Genomic DNA, 25,437 nt, shown 5'->3' on the forward strand with positions numbered 1-25,437 from the left:
ATGATGGTAATAAAATAAAATTGTGAATATAATTATTTACGCACTTCATATTGTTTGTCGGAGTAGCCCCGCTCACAGGTCGTGTGGCGGATGGACTCGCAAATGTAGTATCCACACTAATTATTCCCTTGTTCCTGCCACAACCACTTTACAAGAAATAGAGGTCAATCAAACTGATAATTAGCAAGCATGCTAAATGGTATTGATGAAACTAGCGCTTGAATCACTAGGAGATGCGTGGAACATATATGCTACTATAGTACTTACTTTCGGGTGTCTAAATTGCAGCTTCTTCGGCAGTCCCGAAGTTTTTGAGGTGAATTTATTTCAAACCCTGCCAGACAAAGAAAACAATTACTTGATATCAGGAAATGAACAAAGTTGCGGATATGGTGAGATGATGATCGATTTAACTTACTTCTCTAGAATTGCAGTCATGTCCGCATACTCCGAGGGATCTTTTCATCTCGAGTCTAAGACGGTTACTAGTCCCTGTTCAAGCTTAATCTCTACGAGAATATAGTGGAACCTGCGCACGCATGCATAACTCATCTGTTACATTACTATAACCTCGACTAATAAGGGAAACCGAATATGCACAAGACAGTAATACTCACTTGAATTCGTAAGGGAAGAATATTAAAGCTTTGTTTTGATTTAATACAAATGATTGTAGCAGCTTGGCCTCGGTATCTTTGGCCTGAAATTTAACCATATATGCATCTATGAGATTTGTGTTAATGAACCCAATATCATCGATTTGTCTTTTCTTCAATTCGGCAATCTTCAATCTGCATAATATAGTAAGAATAATTAAAAATACATGCAATGAAAGAGCTGATCTATATATAGAGACTTAATGACAGAAGTAGTACTACTTAAAGGCAGTAGCAAGTGATCATTAACTTATCGAGGGCCTTTAGATTGAAAAACTCGAAGAACTCCTCAAATGGAACATTCAACAGTTCAATTCCAACGAGGTCATGCTCCTCTCTAACTCTCAGCGTCAAAATATTTCTCCCCTCACACTCTCTGCAGGTTTTCATATATCAATCATGGAATCTTCGCATCATCATTGTTAGAGATCTTTCATCTTTGACGAGAGGCTTCCCGTACACGTATTTGTGTTCGTTCACCTCCAAGAAATCAAAATGTGCATCATCGGGCAAGTAATATCCAAGATCATTATAACCGGGCACCGTCCCGCCCGGATGATTCGCGACGACGCTAGACACCTGGAGCGGGGGCAATGATTGGTTCGCTTGTTCGCCGAGCTGGGCAACTTTTTTCCCAGCTCGTCGTTCTGCTAACCTTTGACCACTGATAGTACTTCCCGACCGCTCCGCTTCGATAAATGACTTTGTAAGAATGCGCTCATAGTTGTCTTTCGCCGGAGACTTTGGTGGTTTCGTCAGGGCAGCCAGAGTACGCTTCGCTTTTATCGGATCTATCTTCTCCTCCGGAGGTGGATTTTTCTTTGCTTTAACCCCTTAAAAGAAGTTGGTCACTTCGGCTTGCACGATCTTCGCGTTTTCCTCCTGGCTCCTCTCGTATGGTAACTTCTCTGGAGTCTTCAGAGAAGGACCGTATCTGTATTGCCTGCCTTTGGCTGTACTGCTAGACACCGGAGCTCCTACCGCCATAGGCTGGAGTCTTCAGAGAAGAACCCAGCCGAATCTCCCCTTCACTCGAAGGGTGGTAAAGCTGAAGGTCCTCAAATCCGTCCGTTATTTGATCTACTATCACCCTATCATATCCTTCTGGAATCGGCTGGCTGTGGTAGGTTGAGCCAGGTTCATTAGGTATAACACAGCCAACAGCCGCCTTGACTTTCAATGTCATCCATCGCGTCATAAGGTGGCAATGTTGAGACTCCGTGATAGCATCCACGGGGTAGCTACTAGGAGCCGTGAAGACAAGCTCAAGCTGCTGAGTCTGCTCGGTGGAAGCCACACTGCTTCTCCGCTGAGATGGCGGGGTAGCTTCAGGGGAAGCATCGGCAGGTCGTTTGCTATGATCTGCTTCTCGTTCCTCTAGCCCTTGTACCCTTTCGTGCAGCGCCTGCAGTTGGCTATGCTCCACTTTCTTCCTCCTCTCCTGGGTTTTGTAACACCATGCGTTCGGAAAGCCAGCCTTCCACAGAATGGAGCCTGGCGTGCCTCGTATCCGTCTAGGGTGCTCAGGATTCCCGAGGGCCATTGTCAGCTCGTCATTCTCTCTGTCTGGAACGAACGTCCCTTGCTGCGTTTTCTTGATATACTCCTTAAGCCTCGTGACGGGTATTCGCAGTTGCTCTTCCGTCCAAACGCACTTCCCTGATACAGGGTCGAAGGTTCCGCCAACCCCAAAGAACCAAGTCCAGCAACGGTCTGGCCAGTTCAATGTCTCTGGTTCGACCCCTTTAGCAATCAGGTCATTCTCAGCCTTGTCCCACAAAGGTCGGGCTTTGAGGTAACCACCTGACCCCGTGCGATGGTGATGCTTCTTCTTCGCAGCATTAATCTTGTTTGTCGCTGACATCTTCTTACTCTTTTCTGATGTCTTGTGGGCCACAAATGCGGGCCATTGATCTCTGATCTTCTCATACTTTCCGATGAATTCTGGTGTCTTTTCTTTGTCGACAAACATTTTCAGCTCATTCTTCCACCTCCTGAATAGTTATGCCATCTTCTTAAGAGCATGAGACTTGATCAATTGCTCTTTAACTGGCTTCTCCAGATCCTCCTCTGGCGGTAGGGTGAAATTTGCCTTAAGCGTTGTCCAAAGATCTTCTTTCTACATATCGGAGACATAAGACACCTCAGGGTCTTCCTTCTCAGGCTTTAACCATTGCTGGATACTGATCGGGATCTTGTCCCTAACAAGAACCCCGCACTGAGCATGAAATGCATCCCTTGTCCGGATGGGTTCAATCGTCTTGCCATCACGCGCGATTGCTGTGATCTCAAACCTTTCATCCGAGCGCAACTTTTTCTTCGGGCCTCGTTTCTTTACCGAAGTTGAGCTCGATCCGGAGGGCTAGAGAAAAGAAGAAAGACGAGAGTTAATTAATATGTGTACATATGAAAACAATGAATGGATCAATTAACTAGTCAGCACAGGCTTAACTAATATATATATATATACCTGGCCGGACTCGGTTCGGTCACTGGAGCCGTCATCACGCTCTCCTTCTTGTACCTCCATTGGGTCACCGGAGCCATCATGAACATAGCCCTCTTCTTGTACCGGCATTAATGGGTCACCGGAGCCATGATAATCATAGCCTTCTTTGTTGAAAATATGCCCTAGAGGCAATAATAAAAGGATTATTATTACATTTCCTTGTTCATGATAATTGTTTTTTATTCATGCTATAATTGTATTATCCAGAAATCGTAATACACATGTGAATACATAGACCACAATATATCCCTAGTGAGCCTCTAGTTGACTAGTTCGTTGATCAATAGATAGTCATGGTTTCCTGACTATGGACATTGGATGTCATTGATAACGAGATCACATCATTAGGTGAATGATGTGATGGACAATACCCAATCCTAAGCATATCACAAGATCGTGTAGTTCGTTTGCTAGAGCTTTTCCAATGTCAAGTATCTTTTCGTTAGACCATGCGATTGTGTAACTCCCGGATACCGTAGGAGTGCTTTGGGTGTACCAAACGTCACAACGTAACTGGGTGACTATAAAGGTATACTACGGGTATCTCCGAAAGTATCTGTTGGGTTGACACGGATCGAGACCGGGATTTGTCACTTCGTATGACGGAGAGGTATCTCTGGGCCCACTCGGTAATGCATCATCATAATGAGCTCAAAGTTACCAAGTGTCTGGTCACGGGATCATGCATTACGGTACGAGTAAAGTGACTTGCCGGTAACGAGATTGAACGAGGTATTGGGATACCGACGATTGAATCTCGGGCAAGTAACATACCGATTGACAAAGGGAATTGTATACGGGGTTGCTTGAATCCTCGACATCATGGTTCATCCGATGAGATCATCGAGGAGCATCTAGGAGCCAACATGGGTATCCAGATCCCGCTGTTGGTTATTGACCGGAGAGCCATGTCAGTCATGTCTATGTGTCTCCCGAACCCGTAGGGTCTACACACTTAAGGTTCGGTGATGCTAGGGTTGTAGAGATATTTGTATGCAGCAAACCGGAAGTTGTTCGGAGTCCCGGATGAGATCCCGGACGTCACGAAGAGTTCCGGAATGGTCCGGAGGTAAAGAATTATATATGGGAAGTCGAGTTTTGGCCATCGGGAAAGTTTCGGGGGTCACTGGTATTGTACCGGGACCACCAGAAGGGTCCCGGGGGTCCACCGGGTGGGGCCACCCATCCCGGAGGTCCCCATGGGCTGAAGTGGGAGGGGAACCAGCCCCTGGTGGGCTGGTGCGCCCCCCCTTGGGCAACCCCTGCGCCTAGGGTTGAGAACCCTAGGGGAGGGGGCGCCTCCACTTGCCTTGGGGGGCAAGGCACCCCCTTGGCCGGCGCCCCCCCCCCTAGTAGATCCCATCTCCTAGGGTCGGCGCCCCCCCTGGGGACCCTATATATAGAGGGGGGGGAGGGAGGGCAGCCGCACCCTTGCACTTGGCGCCTCCCTTTCCCCTTGCTACACCTCTCCCTCCCGTAGACGCTTGGCGAAGCCCTGCCGGGATCCCTGCTGCATCCACCACCACGCCGTCGTGCTGCTGGATCTTCATCAACCTCTCCTTCCCCCTTTCTGGATCAAGAAGGAGGAGACGTCATGCTGACCGTACGTGTGTTGAACGCGGAGGTGCCGTCAGTTCGGCGCTAGGATCTCCGGTGATTTGGATCACGACGAGTACGACTCCCTCAACCCCGTTCTCTTGAATGCTTCCGCTCGATCTACAAGGGTATGTAGATGCACTCCTCTCTCTCATTGATAGATGAACTCATAGATTGATCTTGGTGAAACTGTAGAATTTTTTTTATTTTCTGCGACGTTCCCCAACAGTGGCATCATGAGCTAGGTCTATGCGTAGTTCTCTTTGCATGAGTAGAACACAAATCTGTTGTGGGCGTAGATGTTGTCAACTTTCTTGCCACTACTAGTATTATTTTGCTTCAGCGGTATTGTGGGATGATGCGGCCCGGACTGACCTTACATGTACGCTTACGTGAGACAAGTTCCACCGACTGACATGCAGTAGTTGCATAAGGTGGCTAGCGGTGTCTATCTCTCCCACTTTAGTTGGAGCGGATTCGATGAAAAGGGTCCTTATGAAGGGTAAATAGAAGTTTACAAATCATGTTGTGGCTTTTTCATAGGTAAGAAAACGTTCTTGCTAGAACCTTATTGCAGCCACGTAAAAAATGCAACAACAATTAGAGGACGTCTAACTTATTTTTGCAGCAATTGCTTTGTGATGTGATATGGCCAAAAGTTGTGATGAATGATGAATGCTATATTGTGATGTATGATATCATGTTCTTGTAACAGGAATCACGACTTGCATGTCGATGAGTATGACAACCGGCAGGAGCCATAGGAGTTGTCTTAATTATTGTATGACCTGCGTGTCAATGATTTAACGCCATGTAATTACTTTACTTTATTGCAAAACCGTTAGCTATAGTAGTAGAAGTAATAGTTGGCGAGCAACTTCATGGAGACACGATGATGGAGATCATGATGATGGAGATCATGGTGTCATGCCGGTGACGAAGATGATCATGGAGCCCTGAAGATGGAGATCAAAGGAACTATATGATATTGGCCATATCATGTCACTACTATTTGATTGCATGTGATGTTTATCATGTTTTTGCATCTTGTTTACTTAGAACGACGGTAGTAAATAAGATGATCCCTCATAATAATTTCAAGAAAGTGTTCCCCCTAACTGTGCGCCATTGCGACAGTTCGTTGTTTCGAAGCACCACGTGATGATGGGGTGTGATAGATTCTAACGTTCACATACAACGGGTGTAAGACAGATTTACACATGCAAAACACTTAGGTTAACTTGACGAGCCTAGCATGTACAGACATGGCCTCGGAACACAGAGACCGAAAGGTTGAACATGAGTCGTATGGATTATACGATCAACATGGATATGTTCACCGATGATGACTAGTCCGTCTCACGTGATGATTGGACACGGCCTAGTCGACTCGGATCATGTAACACTTAGATGACTAGAGGGATGTCTAATCTGAGTGAGAGTTCATTAAATAATTTGATTAGATGAACTTAATTATCATGAACTTAGTCTAAAACCTTTGCAAAAATGTCTTGTAGATCAAATTGCCAACGGTCATGTCAACATGAACTTCAACGCGTTCCTAGAGAAAAACAAGCTGAAAGATGATGGCAACAACTATACAGACTGGGTCCGGAACCTGAGGATCATCCTCATAGCTGCCAAGAAAGCATATGTCCTAGAAGGACCGCTAGGTGAAGCACCCATCCCAGAGAACCAAGACGTTATGAACGCTTGGCAGTCACGTGCTGATGATTACTCCCTCGTTCAGTGCGGCATGCTTTACAGCTTAGAACCGGGGCTCCAAAAGTGTTTTGAGCAACACGGAGCATATGAGATGTTCGAGGAGCTGAAAATGGTTTTCCAAGCTCACTCCCGGGTCGAGAGATATGAAGTCTTCGACAAGTTCTATAGTTGTAAGATGGAGGAAAATAGTTCTGTCAGTGAGCACATACTCAAAATGTCTGGGTTGCACAACCGCCTGTCCCAGCTGGACATTAACCTCCCGGACGAGGCAGTCATTGACAGAATCCTTCAGTCGCTCCCACCGAGCTACAAGAGCTTTGAGATGAACTACAATATGCAGGGGATGGTGAAAACTATTCCTGAAGTATTTTCAATGCTGAAGTCAGCAGAGGTAGAAATCAAAAAGGAACATCAAGTGTTGATCGTCAATAAAACCACCAAGTTCAAGAAAGGCAAGGGTAAGAAGAACTTCAAGAAGGACGGCAAGGATGTTGCCGCGCCCAGTAAGCCAGTTGCCGGGAAGAAGTCAAAGAGTGGACCCAATCCTGAAACTGAGTGCTTTTATTGCAAAGGGAAGGGTCACTGGAAGCGGAACTGCCCCAAATACTTAGCGGACAAGAAGGACGGCAACACTAAAGGTATATTTGATATACATGTAATTGATGTGTACCTTACCAGTGCTTGTAGTAGCTCCTGGGTATTTGATATCGGTGCCGTTTCTCATATTTGTAACTCAAAGCAGGAGCTGCGGAATAAGCAGAGACTGGGGAAGGACGAGGTGATGATGCGCGTCGGGAATGGTTCCAAGGTCGATGTGATCGCCATCGGCACGCTACCTCTACATTTACCCACGGGATTAGTTTTAAATCTCAATAATTGTCATTTAGTGCCAAGTTTGAGCATGAACATTGTGTCTGGATCTCGTTTAATATGAGATGGCTACTCACTTAAATCCGAGAATAATGGTTGTTCTATTTATATGAGAGATATGTTTTATGGTCATGCCCCGATGGTCAATGGTTTATTCTTAATGAATCTCGAACGTGATGTTACACATATTCATAGTGTGAATACCAAAAGATGTAAAGTTGATAACTATAGTCCCACATACTTATGGCACTGCCGCCTTGGTCACATTGGTGTCAAGCGCTTGAAGAAGCTCCATGCTGATGGACTTTTAGAGTCTCTCGATTATGAATCATTTGACACATGCGAACGATGCCTCATGGGCAAAATGACCAAGAATCCTTTCTCCGGAACAATGGAGCGAGCAACCAACTTATTGGAAATCATACATACTGATGTGTGCGGTCCAATGAGCATTGAGGCTCGTGGAGGATATCGTTATGTTCTCACTCTCACTGATGACTTAAGTAGATATGGGTATGTCTACTTGATGAAACACAAGTCTGAGACCTTTGAAAAGTTCAAGGAATTTCATAATGAGGTAGAGAATCAACGTGATCGAAATATAAAGTTCTTACGATCAGATCGTGGAGGAGAATATTTAAGTCAAGAATTTGTTACGCACTTAAGGAAATGTGGAATGGTTTCACAGCTCACGCCGCCTGGAACACCTCAGCGTAACGGTGTGTCCAAACGTCGTAATCGCCCTCTATTGGATATGGTGCGATCTATGATGTCTCTTACTGATTTACCGCTATCATTTTGGGGATACGCTCTAGAGACAGCTACATTCACTTTAAATAGGGCTCCGTCTAAATCCGTTGAGATGACACCGTATGAATTATGGTTTGGAAAGAAACCTAAGCTGTCGTTTCTAAAAGTTTGGGGATGCGATGCTTATGTCAGGAAACTTCAACCTAAAAAGCTCGAACCTAAGTCGGAAAAATGCGTCTTCATAGGATACCCTAAGGAAACCATTGGGTATACCTTCTACCTTAGATCCGAAGGCAAGATCTTTGTTGTCAAGAACGGATCCTTTCTGGAAAAAGAGTTTCTCTCAAAAGGAGTAAGTTGGAGGAAAGTAGAACTCGATGGAGTACTACCTCTTGAACCGGAAAGTAGTGCAGCTCAGGAAAATGTTCATGTGGTGCCTACACCGACTAGAGAGGAAATTAATGATGATGATGAAATTACTTCGGATCAAGTTGCTACTGAACTTCGTAGGTCCACAAGGACACGTTCCATGCCAGAGTGGTATGGCAACCCTGTCCTGGAAATCATGTTGTTAGACAACGGTGAACCTTCGAACTATGAAGAAGAGATGGCGGGCCCAGATTCCAACAAATGGCTTGAAGCCATGCAATCCGAGATAGAATCCATGTATGAAAACAAAGTATGGACTTTGACAGACTTGCCCGATGATCGGCGAGCGATAGAAAACAAATGGATCTTTAAGAAGAAGACGGATACGGATGGTAATGTTACCATCTATAAAGCTCGACTTGTCGCTAAGGGTTATCGGCAAGTTCAAGGGGTTGACTACGATGAGACTTTCTCTCCCGTAGCGAAGCTGAAGTCCGTCCGGATCATGTTAGCAATTGCCGCATACTATGATTATGAGATATGGCAGATGGATGTCAAAACGGCATTCCTTAACGGCTATCTTAAGGAAGAACTGTATATGATGCAGCCGGAAGGTTTTGTCGACCCTAAGAATGGTAACAAGGTATGCAAGCTCCAGCGATCCATTTATGGACTGGTGCAAGCATCTCGGAGTTGGAACATTCGCTTTGATAAGATGATCAAAGCGTTTGGGTTTATGTGGACTTATGGAGAAGCCTGCATTTACAAGAAAGTGAGTGGGAGCTCTGTAGCATTTCTCATATTATATGTAGATGACGTACTTTTGATGCAAAATGATATAGAACTTTTGGATAGCATTAAGGCCTACTTGAATAAGTGTTTTTCAATGAAGGACCTTGGAGAAGCTGCTTACATATTAGGCATCAAGATCTATAGGGATAGATCGAGACGCCTCATAGGTCTTTCACAAAGCACATACCTTGATAAGATATTGAAGAAGTTCAATATGGATCAGTCCAAAAAAGGGTTCTTGCCTGTATTGCAAGGTGTGAGATTGAGCTCGGCTCAATGCCCGACCACGGCAGAAGATAAAGAAGAGACGAGTGTCATCCCCTATGCCTCAGCCATAGGATCTATTATGTATGCCATGTTGTGTACAAGACCTGATGTAAACCTTGCCGTAAGTTTGGTAGGAAGGTACCAAAGTAATCCCGGCAAGGAACACTGGACAGCTGTCAAGAATATCCTGAAGTACCTGAAAAGGACAACTGACATGTTTCTCGTTTATGGAGGTGACGAAGAGCTCGTCATAAAGGGTTACGTCGATGCTAGCTTCGACACAGATCTAGATGACTCTAAGTCACAAACCGGATACATGTATATGTTGAATCGTGGAGTAGTAAGTTGGTGTAGTTGCAAGAAGAGCGTCGTGGTGGGATCTACATGTGAAGCGGAGTACATGGAAGCCTCGGAGGCAGCGCGTGAAGCAATATGGATGAAGGAGTTCATCACCGACCTAGGATTCATACCCAATGCGTCGGGAGCGATCACTCTCTTCTGTGACAACACTGGAGCTATTGCCCTTGCCAAGGAGCACAGGTTTCACAAGAAGACCAGGCACATCAAGCGTCGTTTCAACTCCATCCGTGAAAATGTTCAAGATGGAGACATAGATATTTGCAAAGTACATACGGATCTGAATGTCGCAGATCCGTTGACTAAACCTCTTCCGCGAGCAAAACATGATCAACACTAGAACTCTATGGGTGTTCGATTCATCACAATGTACCTAGATTATTGACTCTAGTGCAAGTCAGAGACTGTTGGAAATATGCCCTAGAGGAAATAATAAAAGGATTATTATTATATTTCCTTGTTCATGATAATTGTCTTTTATTCATGCTATAATTGTATATTATCCGGAAATCGTAATACACGTGTGAATACATAGACCACAATATGTCCCTAGTGAGCCTCTAGTTGACTAGCTCGTTGATCAACCGATAGTCATGGTTTCCTGACTATGGACATTGGATGTCATTGATAACGAGATCACATCATTAGGTGAATGATGTGATGGACAAGACCCAATCCTAAGCATAGCACAAGATCGTGTAGTTCCTTTGCTAGAGCTTTTCCAATGTCAAGTATCTTTTCCTTAGACCATGAGATTCTGTAACTCCCGGATACCGTAGGAGTGCTTTGGGTGTACCAAACGTCAGAACGTAACTGGGTGACTATAAAGGTATACACGGGTATCTCCGAAAGTATTTGTTGGGTAGACACAGATCGAGACTGGGATTTGTCCCTCCGTATGACGGAGAGGTATCTCTGGGCCCACTCGGTAATGCATCATCATAATGAGCTCAAAGTCACCAAGTGTCTGGTCACGGGATAATGCATTACGGTACGAGTAAAGTGACTTGCTGGTAACGAGATTGAACGAGGTATTGGGATACCGATGATCGAATCTCGGGCAAGTAACATACCGATTGACAAAGGGAATTGTATACGGGGTTGCTTGAATCCTCGACATCGCGGTTCATCTGATGAGATCATCGAGGAGCATGTAGGAGCCAACATGGGTATCCAGATCCCGCTGTTGGTTATTGACCGGAGAGCCGTCTCGGTCATGTCTACGTGTCTCCCGAACCCGTAGGGTCTACACACTTATGGTTCGGTGACGCTAGGGTTGTAGAGATATTTGTATGCAGCAAACCGAAAGTTGTTCGGAGTCCCGGATGAGATCCATGACGTCACGAGGAGTTCCGGAATGGTCCAGAGGTAAAGATTTATATATGGGAAGTTGAGTTTCGGCCATCGGGAAAGTTTCGGGGGTCACCGGTATTGTACCGGGACCACCGAAAGGGTCCCGGGGGTCCACCGGGTGGGGCCACCCATCCCAGAGGGCCCCATGGCCTGAAGTGGGAGGGGAACCAGCCCCTGGTGATCTGGTGCGCCCCCCTTGGCCCCCCTGCGCCTAGGGTTGAGAACCCTAGGGGAGGGGGCGCCTCCACTTGCCTTGGGGGGCAAGGCACCCCCTTGGCCGCCGCCCCCCCTAGGAGATCCCATCTCCTAGGGCCGGCGCCCCCCCTGGGGACCCTATATATAGAGGAGGGGAGGGAGGGCAGCCGCAACCTTGCACTTGGCGCCTCCCTTTCCCCTTGCTACACCTCTCCCTCCCGCAGACGCTTGGCGAAGCCCTGCGAGGATCCCTGCTGCATCCACCACCACAAAGTCGTGCTGCTGGATCTTCATCAACCTCTCCTTCCCCCTTGCTGGATCAAGAAGGAGGAGACGTCACGCTGACCGTACGTGTGTTGAACTCGGAGGAGCCATCCGTTCGGCGCTAGGATCTCCGGTGATTTGGATCACGACGAGTACGACTCCCTCAACCCTGTTCCTTGAACGCTTCTGATCGATCTACAAGGGTATGTAGATGCACTCCTCTCTCTAGTTGCTAGATGAACTCATAGATTGATCTTGGTGAAACCGTAGAATTTTTTTTATTTTCTGCAATGTTCCCCAACATTCTTCACTACCCCGTCCTTCCTGACCATCGGTGTCATTGAGAAACGACGCAATGACATCACTTCCTTGTGCAATTATGTCCCCCAACATCGCTTATGTTGCGGCGGGAGGGGGTAGGAGACCAACATCATTTTTCTCTAGGGTTTGGGTGTCCTCGAGAGTTCTGGTCGAGCGAGAGGGCCCGGGGGGGTGCTCCCGTGGTATAAGTTATCACAGTCGAGAGGGTGACCCTCGACCCTCTGCCCTAGTTCCCGACCCTCGACCCTCTGGCCTAGTTCGCGACAAAAAAGAAGAAGAAAAATAAGGAGAAGTAGAAGGAATAGAGGAGTAGATGAAAAAAGTCTTCCACTCCTCTATTCCTTCTTCTTCTCCTCTTTTTTTCTTCTTCTTCCTCTTCTTATATTTTTCCGGCATCCCCCCTCATGTAAATGCGGTGGAAACACTTTATGAAAATGCGGTGGTGGCCGAGCCACGCGGTTTTCTTTTCCTTCTTCATTTTTTCCTTCGTTTTTTCTTATATGTTTGTTTTCATTTTCACTCTACATTTTCCTAATAATATAAATTAACTACACATATAAATAATCTATATATATGAACATATTTTTATGTATAATATAATTACACATCTGAAATTTTCCTAATCTTAATACTAAACTAAACTAAAATAATCTATATATATGAACATATACATAAATTGACAAAAAAATACATAAATTGACAAAAAAATACATTTATGAAAAAAATACTATGAACATGTACACACATATATACACATACAAACACATATACACAAAAAATACAAAAAAATTCAATGAAAAATGCAGGGCAGGGGCGGCGGGGCGGCACACGGCGCCAGCGCAGGGCAGTGGCGGCGGCGCGGCGGCCGCGAAGGACGGGGGCGGCACGCGGCGGCCGCGCAGAGCAGGGGCGGCGGCGCGGCGGTCGCGTAGGACAGGGGCGCAGGGGCGCGGGACAGGAGGGGCGCGGGAGCAGGCTGTGCTCACAGGGGGCGGCGGCGACGGCGAAGGCGAGGAGCCTGACAGCGTCGGTGGCGGCGGCAACGGCGAAGGCGAGCAGCCTGACGGGTGGCTTAAAAATGCACCATTTAAAGTCACATCATCAATTTACAACCCTTTCCGACTTCATTTGTTATTTTTCATGCATTTAATGATTATTTTGAGCTATAAGACCATCAATTGAAAAGCATTTGAAATGAACTCTGAAAAGGTTCTAAGTTGGCATGGTATCATCATTTCACCCACATAGCATGTGCAATAAAGTACAGAGGCTTACGGCAAAAACTGGATGCACTTCGTGTACAAAACAGACAATCTCCTTCAAAGTATCAGGGTTTCATACGGAAACTCGTCTGTTACAAAGGGATTTCATTTTTTCGAACTTATTTGAACTCCATTGTTTTTCTGTGTTCAGAATGCACCATTTAAAGCCACATCATCAATTTACAACCCTTTTCGACTTTATTTCTTATTTTTCATGTATTTACTGATTATTTTGAGCTATAAGACCATGAAATTGAAAAGCATTTGAAAGGAACTCTGAAAAGGTTCCAAGTTGCCATGGTATCATCATTTCACCCACAGAACATGTGCAAGAAAGTACAGAGGCTTACGGGGAAAACTGGATGCACTTCATGTACAAAACAGACAATCTCCTTCGAAGTATCAAGGTTTCATACGGAAACTCGTCTGTTACAAAGGAATTTCATTTTTTCTGAACTTATTTGAACTCCATAATTTTTCTGTGTTCAAAATGCACCATTCAAAGCCACATCATCAATTTACAACCCTTTCCGACTTCATTTGTTATTTTTCATGCATTTACTGATTATTTTGAGCTATAAGACCATGAAATTTAAAAGCATTTGAAATGAATTCCGAAAAGGTTCCAAGTTGACATGGTATCATCATTTCACCCACATAGCATGTGCATGAAAGTACAGAGGCTTACGACAAAAACTGGATGCACTTCGTGTACAAAATAGACAATCTCCTTCGAAGTATCAGGGTTTTATACGGAAACTCGTCTGTTATAAGGGATTTCACCCACATAGCATTTTCAACATATAGCTCTCCGGAGCATCTAATTAAACCATACATTGAAATTATGAAAAAAAATTATATGCAAAAACCAATGCGATCATAATCGCAACCAAGGTAACAACTGATCAAACTGCATACACTACGGGAAATATGAGATTTGCCGTCAGTACTGTTCTTTGCCGTCAGCATTTCGTCGGGCTAGACGGCAAAGACAAATTTTGCCGACAGCGACTGACGGCAAAGAACAACTGACGGCAAATCCATACTTTGTTGTCTGTAAAAAAAACACAGACGACAAAGACTCTTTGCCGTCTGGGATTTTTTTTCACAGACGGCAAAGAGCTCTTTTGCCGTCTGTAAAAAAAATCACAGACAACAAAGACTTTGCCGTCTGCGATTGATTTTACAGACGGCAAAGAGACCTCTTTGCCATCTGTAAAAGAAATCGCAGACGGCAAAGAGAAAGCACAGCATACGGATCGATCTCGCGGATCGATGAGGTGGCACGATCTGGGCCGCCCGCACCTGCCTCCGTCTCTCACCACGCACGCCCACCCACCCATCCCACCATTCCCTCTCTATCTTATCCCCAAGGCCCTCCACAATGTCTCTCCCACGCCCGACCCTATCTCTTCCTCGATCCCTTCTCTGCCGTAGAAACTCCGCCCGGTCCAGAGCTCCTCCTCGTCCCCTGCTCGTCAGCCGCCGCCGATCGACCCGCCTCACCATCACCTGAGCAGAGGCCGGCGCAGGATCTTCCTCCTCCTCCCCTGCTCGTCAACCGCCGCCGCTCGACCCCTCCTCTCCATCGCCTGAGCCGTAGGCCAACGTGGGATCGTCCTTGTCCTCCCCACCCGTGACCCGCCGCTGGTCGATCCCGCCTCACCGGCGCAGGAGTCTCCTCTCGTGCTCGTCAACCGCTGCCGCCCTTCAACACAGCAGGTCCACTGGCACATGGAGGGCGCCGTGGCCGGTGACGACATTGTCGTCGACGAGCAGCCCGAGATGATGAGCGACGCGACGAGCTTGAAGAAGAAGACCCAGGGGCTGCTCTCCTTCCTCATGGCACCCGAATCTGGTTTGAGGTGGCGGGCGACGAGATCTGGTAGGCTTCCTGGGCGCGAGAAGTTCGTCTTAAACTGGAGTTACCCTGGATCTGATATTGCTTTAACTGTGCCCTGTACTTCTCCAATCTAGGGGCTCCATGGCGCCATGGTCAACTCTGCTGGAAGACCACCATTCGCCTCCTCTAGCTAGACGCCCGTGCTCGGATCTGGACGCTGGCAAGGGCCAGTTCGTCTATTTTGTAATCATTTTATTGTTGTTTGGTTTGTTCGTTCTTCTTATAAATGGAGAACATTATATTGTGTAAATACTGTGATGATGGATATAGTATATAAACAGAATACTTCTGTCTTGTAAAAATCCTTTTGTTCCTCATATTGATGTGAAAGATTTTCCATATGCCTTTGGCCATCTACGGCCTCTGCACTTGTAGTGTTGTTTTGTTTTTTTAAATAAAAATATTGTATTTGCCGTCTGGGCATACGAGGAAGACAGCAAAGACATAGCATAACTGACGGCAAAGTACTTGACGCCGTCCGTCAACGCGACCGCTCCGTCTGTTGGCATATTTTGCCGTCTGGCTAGTCTACTGACGGCAAACCCTATTGACAGAAGGCAAACTCTTTGCCGTCATCCCGACAAACAGCAGACGGCAAAGTATTCTTTGCCGATTTATCTTTGCTGTCTGACTTTACCGTCTGCTTCCTGACGGCAAAGTCTTTGCCGTCTGGAATTAGGTCTTTGCCGTCTAGAATTAGGTCTTTGCCGTCTGTGATCCACAGATGGTAAATTACCTGTTTCCTGTAGTGATAATGATACCAAGCCTCGGTATGAATGACATATTTTCTTATCTTTCTAATCTTCAACTGCATTGCATCCATCTTGATCTTGTGATCATCGACGACATTCCCAACATGCAACTCCAATATCATCTTCTCCTCCTCAATTTTTCTTATTTTTTCCTTCAAGTAATTGTTTTCTTCTTCAACTAAATTTAACCTCTCGACAATAGGGTCGGTTGGAATTTCCGGTTCAACCACCTCCTAGATAAATAAAATCTATGTCACGTTGGTCGGCATAATTGTCATAAACAATAAATGACCCAAATAATTATCAAAAGATAATATATATACCACATCCGAATCATAGACGGACGAGGGTCGACGGGGGCGGATACCAAAACCATCGCACTATATAATAACAAGAAATAATAAAAGTAAGAAAATTAGACAAGTATCTATATGAAATAAGAATTTTTTTCTTTCAGAAAGAAGATAAGAACAAGAGGCTCACCACGGTGCTGCCGGCGACGAGATCGGCGCGGGCGATCGACGGCGGTGAAGACGGGGAAAGGACGTGACGGACCGCTAAACCTAGACAAATCTCGGGGAAAATGGAGCTCGGAGGTCGAGTTTCGAGAGGAGAACGATTAACTAGCGTGGCTCGGACATTTCATCGAACACCTCATGTGCATAGGACGTGAGCTAGAGCACCCAAATGCCCTCCCCTCGCCAGCCAGAAAAAACAGAGTGCTCTGCCGCGGCGATGGGTATATATAGGCATCCTATTTGTCCCGGTTCGTGGCATGAACCGGGACTAAATCCCTCCCTTCTATACCGGTTTGTGGAACGAACCAGTACCAATGGCTGTGGGCCAGGAACGCGGCCCATTGGTCCCGGTTCGTGCCTAGAACCGGGACAAATGGGTCTAGACGAACCGAGACCAATGCCCACGAGCCTCGGCCGGCCCCCTGGGCTCATGAATCGGGTCTAGTGCCCCACATTGGTCCCGGTTCATGAAGAACCGGGACTAATGGGCTGGCCAGGCCCGAACCAAAGCCCTGTTTTCTACTAGTGGATGCTATGTTTCAATTTTCAATGTATTTACAAATACGCAAAAAAATCATGTTGCCTACCTACAAATTTTCATATGTAATAGAAGTTATTCAAAAACATATCTATACCTTAATAATAAAGGATAGAAGCTTTCATATTTCTCCATAAGTCATCCCTTTATATCCATTGATTTTGTGTTAACCATAAAGATGGACGGTTGATATTCAAATGGCCGCTATATATTGAAAAAAAATCCATAAGTTTTCTAATAAGATCGTCCAACCCACCCATGAATAAGTACTCTCATCAAATCTCTCTAGTGCGCATCTGTTTTTTTCTTGGTAATGCCTTTCACCGATTCTTCTTTCCTTCCGAATTCATACATAACAATCCCATGTCCGTTTCCATCATGTATCATATACAACTAGAAACCATCTTGCTAGAGGATAAGATACAGACTCGACACACTGTAAAGCTAACCTAATGCTGCCAACAAGGTTTATAGAGATCTTGGACGTTAGTCAGGAGGTAGGTTTAGAGCAGGAGGCATGCCTTGTTCACGGTGAGGTCGGAGGCTCGGAGCAGACCATTTTTGACCACGGCCGCAGCAAGGCTATCATATGCTTCGTCAACCAGCGGGAGCTTGGAAGCGGCCAGTCCACCAGGACGAGAACGGCTTCACCGAGGTGACTGGACCGCTCGTAATGGCGGGGTAGGCGACAGCCGTCGAAGCCCTCATGGTCAAGATTGGTGGTTTCTCAAGGGTCTAGGTGCCGTTCCGCATCGAGAGTACACGCACACAACCCACTTCAGCCTAGCGGCAGGAACTGATACTTCAAGGTGTACCCCAACGAGCATCACGAGTCTGCGCGACACCAACAAGGACTGCGGAGCTGTCTTCCTCAGCTATGGGAAATCGGACGAGCCAGCGACTTTAGACTAATAGACATCAGCTTCGAGCACGGCATGACAAGTTGGCGACATGTGGCGGAGGCTGGCAACCCCGTGTGAAAGCTTCCAGCCGCTCCAGCGACCTCGCGTCCACCGAGCAGATGGCCAGCAATGACCGCCTGATCCTCTAGTGCCGCCTCCACGTGATCAAGGTCTTGACGCCGACCTGATGCTCCCAGCCACGGCCAGGTGAAAACCCCTCGAGAGATCTGTGGTCGCCGGGGATATGCATGCACGAGATGGAAGGCCAGGTCGCTGGGGATATGCATGCACGAGATAGAGGGCCATGTGGCTGGGGATATGCATGCACGAGATGGAGGGCCAGGTTGCTGGGGATATGCATGCACGAGATGGAGGGCCAGGTCGCCCGAGAAGGAGGTGGGCTGGAAGGTGTTGATCCAGCCGACGAGATGAAGGAGGGGCGCGTTGTTAGTAAGACAAAGTGGAAGAGGTTGGAGCGGGCGGAGGTGGACAAACGGGAGAGCAGAGGGAGGCTGAGTGCCTGGCTGTGGTAGCGACGATGCTGGAGGTTTGGGGCTGGCTTTTGAGGCGGCCATCTCGGCTGGTGCTGCAATCTCCTTTTCTTCTTTCAGGCATAGGTACCACTGCTGCTTCGAATTTGAATGAACAGAGAAAAAAGCAAAAGTGAACAGAGAGAAGAAAAAAGAGTTTTCGTTGGACATGGTGATAACGTAGGATATTCTTTTGGATAGAGTCCAAGCGGGATGTGGTGGAAAGTAGTGCTACCTCTTAAGCATGCGTTGGTTTTTTCTTGAAGAGGAAAGGGTGATGCAGCAAACTAGCGTAAGTATTTCCCCCACTTTTTGAAAACCGAGATATCAATCCAGTAGGAGACTACACACAAATCCCTAGTACCTGCACAAACAAATAAGAACCTTGCAACCAACGCGATAAAGGGGTTGTGGATCCCTTCACGGCCACTTGCAAAAGTGAGATCTGATAGAGATAATAAGATAAATATTTTTGTTATTTTTGTTGTACATATTGAAAAGTAAAGATTGCAAAATAAACGGCGATAGAAGTAGCTAGTTGACGGGAGATTTAATATGATAGAAAATAGACCCGGGGGCTATAGGTTTCACTAGTGGCTTCTCTCAAGATAGCAAATTCTACTGTGGGTGAACAAATTACTGTCGAGCAATTAACACTACAAGAAACTTGTTAATACATGGCAGTCCTTGTCTGTCACAGATCAGCCAAAATTCGTCATGCGTCCAAATTCTTGACGGATTTGAAATCCGCCATGTATATCGCGTCATAATTTGATAGAAAAGCGCATAGTTATGAGAATATCTAGGCATGATCATGTATATAGGCATCACGTCCGTGACAAGTAGACCGAAACCATTCTGCATCTACTACTATTACTCCACACATTGACCGCTATCCAGCATGCATCTAGAGTATTAAGTTCATAAGAACAGAGTAGCGCATTAAGCAAGATGTGATGTAGAAGGATAAACTCAAGCAATATGATATAAAACCCATCTTTTTATCCTCGATGGCAACAATACAATACGTGCCTTGCTGCCCCTGCTGTCACTGGGAAAGGACACCACAAGATTGAACCCAAAGTTAAGCACTTCTCAAATTGAAAGAAAGATCAATCTAGTAGGCCAAACCAAACTGACATTTCAAAGAGACTTGCAAAGATATTAAATCATGCATATAAGAACTCATAGGAGAATCAAAAAAATTTCATAGATAATCTTGATAATAAACCCACAGTTCATCGGATCTCGACAAACACACCGCAAAAAGTATTACATCGAATAGATCTCCAAAAGAATCAAGGATAACTTCGTATTGAGATCCAAAGAGAGAGAAGAAGCCATCTAGCTAATAACTATGGACCCGAAGGTCTTTGGTAAACTACTCACACATCATAGGAGAGGCTATGGTGTTGATGTAGAAGCCCTCCATGATCGATTCCCCCTCCGGCGGAGCACCGGAAAAGGCCCAGGATGGGATCTCACGGGTTCAGATGGTTGCGGCTGTGGAAATATGGGTTTGTGGTGCTCCCGGATGTTTTCAGGGTATAAGAGTATATATAGGCGAAAGAAGTAGGTCGGTGGAGCTAGGAGGGGCCCACGAGGGTGGGGGGCGCGCCTACCCCCCGGGCACGCCCTCCTACCTCGTGGCGACCTCGTGGCTTCCTTGACGTCCACTCCAAGTTTCCTCGATTGTGTTTGTTCGAAAAATGATCGTCGCGAAGGTTTCATTCCGTTTGGACTCCGTTTGATATTCCTTTTCTGCGAAACACTGAAATAGGCAAAAAACAACAATTTGCACTGGGCCTCCGGCTAGTAGGTTAGTCCCAAAAATAATATAAAAGAGCATATTAAAGCCCATTAAACATTCAAAACAGATAATATAATAGCATGGAATAATAAAAAATTATAGATACATTGGAGACGTATCAAGTAGTGCATCGCTTTTTCAAATACCAAAACAGTTTTGAAGCTAGCTAGATTGTACTCCACACTTAACATACAAACGAGCCACCGGGCAGAAGGCTGACCCACCTTGCTATTGATATTGCCGCTCCTGAAAGCGTCAAATCTCGCCATTTCGCCATAACTCCCTCCACCGTGCTTTGAAGGTATGTCATTTAGTGTCTTCAAGAGTTGAATGGCGTAACCATCTATTTACTATGTTGGCTCATCCCGTGGCAAGCGTATTCAGCAATCTATAAATCCCATGGCAAGCGTGATCAGCAATCTACAACCATGTCGTGAATACGTGGAAAACGTGACCACCATATGGGCGATGGTGACTGTTCGCACATGAACACGTGTACCCTCGACGTCGGGGGTGATGCACCGCAGCTCACGTCGAAGGAGACCCAGCCGGAAGTGCGGTACGCAAGCAATCCGACGGGTGCTTTTGAGGACCCGAAAGCCCACACGCCCGGCGGCTATGGGCTGCCCTAGGTCGACCTGATCGCACCTAGGGCCTCGAGGTTCGCCGCCCTACAATGAAGAAGAACGAACGAAGAACGAGGAAAAAGAAGAACAAGGGAGAGAGATAAAGGTAAAGGTAAAAGATGATAGATTGATATGTCGATTGTGTGTTGTTCAATCAGCCGTCACCCCTTACATATATATGAGGCGACTGGACTTTCCGTACAAGAAAATGACTCAAATCCCGTCCAAAACATCAAAAGTTAACCTAACTCGGACTATGAGGGCCGGAACTTCTGGCCAACCCGGAACTTCCGGGCTAAAATTACATCAAGTAGCCCTCTTGTACAGCTCATGCAGGTCGCACATGGTCTCGGATCGCGATGGTCCTAAAAGCAAAGTTGTAGATCTTGCAATGGAGAAAACCTCTTCGGTTGATCACTTTTTCATACGAGGCCATCTTGAGATTGAATTCTGGCCCACAAATCTGCAAATAATGTTAAAATTCCAGTTTTCGGGGCGAATCGCGTGCGAACTCTCTGTTCAGCCCGGAACCTCCCCGGAAGTTTTGCCCGGAACTTCCGGGCTAAAATTTTGCAGCACACTGTTTTGGCTCTAACTTTTGCATACGAACTTCTATTTAGACGTTTCTTATATCAAAATCGATCATTTTGACGAGACAAAGACAATCCGGGTAGATCATTTTTCCATTTGAGGTTTTCTTCGGGGCTTAATTGGCCAAATTGTATTCTGAATATAAGATCTTAGTACTTTGAGCACAGTTTCGGCCTTCAAAATGAAATTGGATGGCGATGAACCAAACTTAAAAGATGTTCATATCAACAATACAGAACTCTTTCATGTAGAACACTTCTCCATTTGAGGTCGTCTTAAATAAGTTCTTGACAGTGCCAAAATCTAGTGTCAACACATGCCCCCCTGTTTTTCAGCAAAGCTTGTGTGCCGAAAAATAACTTCCTGTTAGCTTGTTCTGAGGACAATGTCAACACTCCATCGGCCATTTTGCATGTTCTTAGGACGATAAGTATATATCGGCCACTGCTTGTTTGAACCTCTTGATGCAAACTTGGGTGAAAACTTAACAATCTGGTGATAAGGTTCCATAGATCAAAACCATCCTGCGTACCATATTGTTCACCCTTTCGCTAGGATTTTGTAGATAATCAAAAATTAACTTCGTCCAATCCTTACTTCGCCTGCATAAAAGTTTCATTAGTGGCCGAAGCGACTATTGATAGAAATACAATGCACAATGAGTAACATAGTAGCCGGATGCTTTGCTGTGCCAACTCTTTTGAATTGTCATGTCTAGACGTGGGAATAATTTCAAAGCAACCCAAGGAGGATATTACATCTAGACGTGCCTCAAGATAAATTATAAGTGATTCGTCTAAACATTGATAACCCTTGGATATTTGTTGCACTACTCATAACGAATCTCCGAAAGCCTCAATATGTATAGCACCTATAGCAAGTAAAAGATTCAATCTGAATAACAATGCATATTCGGCTTTGATTAACCGTGCATAAAAATATTCTAAGCGGCATAAGGCTTCAAAAATAGTACCATAAGGAGATATATAAACAACACCAACACTTTGGCCATTGCTATGAATTGAACCATCAAAATATAATCTCCATAGTACTAGAGAGACAAGGCTAATCTCACTTAACATGTACCTTGTCTCGTTCTCCAATTGAACTAAGGACGATGTTAGAATTCCACACCGGCCATGATCAGATAGTTTCTTAGGATGATAGTTAAATATAGGCCATTACCATGAGGTCCATGTAGAATTCATCCACTAAAGCATGTATAGCCGAAATAAACAAAAAAAAATAGCAATAAAATATTTCAACCCCTTTGTATTAGCAGCAAAAATGAAACTAACCAAATGTATAGTGATTTGGTAATACCCTCTCATGATATAGAAAATTACGTTGCATCCATGGACCAAAATGAATCCATGGAGGGTAATTGATCATACCTAGGGATGAATTCCATGGCAAAGGCATCAACGACATGGTTGAAGAAAATTGATGATGTGCTAACCGAAGATTTTGATGTTGTGATGCGCATCTTCGGCTTAATTGTTTGTTGCTTTCATTCTTTTCCTTCTTCACTTTTGTCGCACTTCTTCTAATGAACGCTTGCACATAATTATTATTTTGAGCACTTCCTTTGGGAACCCATGCCATGTTCCTATCTTCAAGTTCTTGTGCACCAAGTTTTAGTAATTTCTTCTTTTGCCAATATGATAAACTGAGTGAGCACCTCGACTGTGATTTTGTTTCAACCAATGGCAACTCTTTTTGGGCCTTGTGCACCCTCAACTTCTTTTCTTCAGATTTGGCACTCTGATTTTTATCAATTGATTGTTTCATTTCTTTGCCTTTTTTAGCCAATGTTAACACTTTAATTGGCTCTTTGTTATTTGAGATCAAATCCAAAGTAGCACCCTTACGACCATCTCTTTTCACGCGGTAAACTTGCTTTACCACCTCTTTCTTCCTCCTTGAGCTCTGAACCGATTCCTTATGATTGAAACTGTCTTTGATGCATGATTGTTCAAATGATGATCTTCTTGGAGCTACATAATATTGGTGAGATGGTCTAAAATAATATGGAGAATGTGCCCTTGTATCATACATGTCCCATGATGAATATGGATCTATATGAACATAGGGAGGCATCCACGGCATTGGCATTGGCGGCCAAAAATAAGGATATGAATATGTTGCATCAAAATTATCACTTTGCCAATACCAATCCTCATATTTGCGCCTTGGGGGTGATCTTGGTTTCTTTGCATGATTTGGCCGATAAGCATTCTTTTCTTCACTCCTCTTTTGATATTTATCCAATAGTTCAGCTATGGTGATTTTTGATCTCTTACACTTGCGCTTATTTCGGCCTTTGTTTTCTTTTGGTTTGCTTTCATTGATCATTGGATTTGCTTGCTTCCCCCGAGTCCTTTGCGTCTCCATTGTAGCTTCGATGGAATTTTTGCCCTCTAGATTATGTTCATTATGCTCTTCAACAAATTCTTTACTTGAAAGCTCGATCCCATCACCTGCAGTTTTTACCTTTTCTTTAAACAAATCGGCTTGAAGCTGCTGATGCAAAAACTTTCTGCCATCGGGACCAATCGGAATAGACTGGTCATCTCTTGGTGTCTCAACAAATTTTAATCATCCTTTTTCAAGGGCTGATATAACTATTTGACGAAACATATTGCAATCCTAAAAATTATGTTTGAACGAATGATGCAACCTACAATACATTCGTCCTTGAATTGATGGCTTGACATGGTGATCAGGAATTCTTATGTAATTATTTTTCAGCAAAAAATCAAATATTTGATCACACATGCTTGAATTGAAGGCAAACTTTTTATTTTCTAGATGATCGTGCTGTGAGAACAACTTTGGAGTTAAGCAAACAAATGATTCAGATTTTGTATCACCCCATTCGGCTACGAATTTTATTTTCCATTCTCTTGCCGATGTCATTAGATAAGAAACTATACTTGCATCGGTTTGCTCAAAAGATTTTAACCTTGGCTTTAAATTTCTGAAATCAAAGTAGTTAGAACATACACATCTCAATTGAGACCATGCGTAAGCCAAGTATGAAGCAAGCAAAGCTACCCAATTAGATATGAACTTTAAATAAAGCAATGGGAAACGCTTTGGCCGCAGTAATAAGTCACAATCGGTCTCTTTGAATGGTGTAATGTGTTGATCGATATGCTTTGTGACAATCTGATTGCTAACAAATAAATTACCCTTCTTCATTGGTCTTTCAATATTTCTTATGAAATTTTTTGTAATATATGCATAAAAAACTAAGTCATGTTCAAATCTGAAAACAGGTAAATTAATTGCTAGACATACCTCTTCAAATATGTTGGGAGAGCGTGATGGTGGTGTGATTTGAAGAATATCTTGCTCCGCCTTCGGATAGCTCCCCAACGCCTTGTCATCATCTTTTTCTGGATTTCGTGCATCATTAGTTTGAAGATATTTGTCCACCAAACATTCTTCGGCTACTTGTTCTTGTTCTTGAAGCTCGTCAATTTCTATGGCACGAAACTCATAGGGCAGGAAGTAGGTTCCATTAACTTTAGAAAAAAAATCAAGTATGGTTGTCTTGCTATACTTTCCATGCCCTTTCTCAACAATGTTTGCCTCTTTGAATTTGATGGACTCAGAATATATACTAATTGATTCGGCTTTTCCAATAACTGAATTTTCTTTGTTACCTGAATCAATAACTTTATCTTTTTTAATTTGCATGGCTTATCGCTCTTGTCTAATTTTAGCCCACATCTCAGCTTGGCGAGCTTTAAACTTTTTCATCTCCATTTCCATCCACTCCTCATGAGATTTCCCCCCAATACTTTCAGAATTTTTCGGCAATGAGGTGCCGAAACATTGCGATTGTTTAGGTGGTACACTGGATGGTACAACACTTGGAGACTGCATCATTTGCACAACTCTAGCTTTTACAGCAGCAAAATCATGAGGCTTCCCTCCTTCTATGTGTTCCTGGCGAATAGATTTGCACAAATC

The sequence above is a fragment of the Triticum dicoccoides genome, chromosome 3B (assembly GCF_002162155.2).
Source record: "Triticum dicoccoides isolate Atlit2015 ecotype Zavitan chromosome 3B, WEW_v2.0, whole genome shotgun sequence".
Classification (NCBI taxonomy): Eukaryota; Viridiplantae; Streptophyta; class Magnoliopsida; order Poales; family Poaceae; genus Triticum; species Triticum dicoccoides.